General features: G+C 53.7%; 1 long non-coding RNA gene across 1 annotated transcript in view; it reads left to right on the top strand.

Moving 5' to 3' along the window:
- Positions 1-2,225, top strand: part of LOC125961498 (uncharacterized) — a 9,322-nt gene extending 7,097 nt beyond the window's left edge. The window contains exons 3-5 of the long non-coding RNA XR_007472280.1: positions 1-14; positions 1,193-1,261; positions 2,054-2,225. The exon at positions 1-14 is cut by the window's left edge and continues 51 nt beyond it. This is a non-coding gene — a long non-coding RNA (uncharacterized LOC125961498). The remainder of the gene's footprint in view (positions 15-1,192; positions 1,262-2,053) is intronic.
- Positions 2,226-2,548: the final 323 nt, after the last annotated feature.

The raw sequence follows: 2,548 nt of genomic DNA, 5'->3' as shown, positions 1-2,548 counted from the left end.
CCAGCTATCGGAAGGTGAAGTCTTAACCACTAGACCACCAGGGAGGTCCCCTGATTTAAGTATTAATGTTGTCTAAAAAATACCTTCACTGTCAACCTCTGGACTGGTGTTTGACCACATATCTGGGTAATGTGGCCCAGCCAAGTTGACACAGAAAGTTAACCCTCACAGGGGGCAGTGAGCTGATCGTGAGGGACCCCCACCTAGCATGCAGTCGCCCAGATGACACTTCTGTCCAGGACCCACCCAGACCCCCTTGGGTCCCTTTCCTGTCTCCGGGCAGCTGTCTCCCAGCTCCGACGTCACCTCTTCCGCAGAGGCTGCCCTCGGAGGCTAAGAGTGGGAAGCCCAGCCCCTCGCCTCCAGCTGAGACGACTCGGAGACCTGATCTCTCCCACGCGTTCCTCGTGGGGTCGGGCAGAAACCACGCTCCACAGTGCGTCCCCCTGACCCCTCAGCTTCGCTGGGTTCCTTCATCTTTTCCCTGCTTGCTTCCCACTCACCCCACTCACTCCCTCAGCAGTTTCTCCTGCGAGCACAAAAGTCCTCATCTCAGGATCTGCTCCAGGGAAACCCAACCTAAGACAGGCCCCATGTGAAGACAGGAGCAAGGTATGGTGCAGTCACGTGCATTCATGAGAACAAACATTGCCCGAGCCCCTGCTGGCTGCGAAGCCGCATTTCTAGGCACTGGAGACAGAGCAGTGAAGCAAACAGGCAGAACGCCTCTGCTTGTGGGGCTGACATCTTTCCCTCTGGCCTCACTAGGAGGCTTTCCTAGGCTGGGGTGGAATCCATGCATCTGTTCCGGTCGTGCTGGTCCTTGCTTTGTTACTGCCCAGCCTTATCCCCACGAGGTCTCGGTAGAGACTGGAGAAGGCGACCCTCAGTTTTGATTTAATTTGTGCCTGGTGTATCTCCCCGTTGCCTCTGGTTTCTTGCTCTTACAAGCAGAAATTAAGCGCACGTTCCAGGCAGCCGCCAGCGCGAGGCGGGTCTCAACCTTTACGTAGCGTAGCCAAGCCACAGATGCTACGCTCCTGGTACCACTGCGGAGGGCCCCAGTCTCGCCTCCCCGCTTGCCCACGGCTCTCCTCTCCTCCTCACACCCTCTTCCTGCTGTCCCCACCCCAATCATGCTGATCAAACCGTGAATACACTCCCCGACGTGAGCCAGACCATTCCTCCCCAGGATCAGAGGTCCTGCGCATCCCAGAGCACCTGGCTGCTGTGACCGCCCACTTTATAGAAGCACGTGAAGGTGCGTTGGCGTTTGGTGACCGATATGGAAATTCAATAAAAGGCAAGTTAATTAAAACAGAACAAGCTGTTGCCTGGGGCAGCAAAATGTAACCGTTTATTATGCGACTGAATGTGAGGCTACACGGGGAGTATAATGTTTTCTCTCTCTCCCGCTGTGTTTCTTGGAGTCTGTTTTGCAAAGGCAGAGCATGAGTCTGCCGGCCGGGGATGGATGGCTCCAGACTGGGATGTGTGTATGGACAGGTATGTGGCTGGCCCTGGACACGAGGTTGCAGACGAAGAAAACCCACAGACTGTGAGCTGCTGGGCCGGGCACGAACCCTGTCTTGCACTTGCGTATAACCCCAGTGCAAATGCAGGGCCTGGTCCTTACTGAGGGCACCTGTTATTAATTGCTGTAAAAATGCTGTGAAACAAAACATCCTGTAATGGGCTGAATTATGTTCCCCCAAATGTATAGGTTGGAGTCCTAGCCTCTAGGACCTCAGAATGCATTTGGTGATGGGGTCTTTAAAGAGGTGGTTAAGGGACTTCCCTGGCGGTCCAGTGGTTAATACTTTGCCTTCCAACGCAGGGGATGCAGGTTTGATCCCCGGTCGGGGAGCTAAGATCCCACATGCCTCGTGGCCAAAAAAACAAAACATAAAAGAGAAGCAATATTGTAACGAATTCAGTAAAGACTTTAAAAATGGTCCACATCAAAAAAACTCAAAAAAAAAATAAAGAGGTGGTTAAGGTAAAATGAGGTCATACGTGGAACCCTAATTCAACATGACCAGTGTCTTTATAGGAAGATGAGATTAGGACACGATGCACACACAGGAGAGACCATGTGAGGACACAGGGAGAAGACGGCCGCCTGCCATCCAAGGAGAGAGGCCTCAGAAGAAACCAACCCTACCGACAGCTTGATCTTGGACTCCCAGCCTCTGGAATTGTGAGAAAATAAATTTCTGTTATCTAAGCCACCCAGTCTGACCACTTATGATTGCAGGTGGGCTGGGTGGTTCTCCTGATCCCAGCTGAGCTCACCTGCGTCAGGGGTTGGCTCTCAGTGGGTCCTCAGTGGTCCCATCTGGGAGAGCAGTGATGTGGCTGTGCCGCCCTGTGGTCTCTGATGCTCCAGCAGGGGGCCCGGACTTCTAGTCATGGTGACAGCAGGGGAGAGGGAGAGAGAAAGAGATGACTAGTGCACAGGGCCCTTGAGGCCTGGGCTCCCGACAAGCACTCCATCACTTCTGCTACATCCCAGTGGCCAAAGCAAATCACGTGACCAGCCCTGCTT

This window comes from Orcinus orca, chromosome 16 (genome assembly GCF_937001465.1).
Source record: "Orcinus orca chromosome 16, mOrcOrc1.1, whole genome shotgun sequence".
Taxonomy (NCBI): domain Eukaryota; kingdom Metazoa; phylum Chordata; class Mammalia; order Artiodactyla; family Delphinidae; genus Orcinus; species Orcinus orca.
This window is presented reverse-complemented; position numbering and strand designations above follow the sequence as displayed.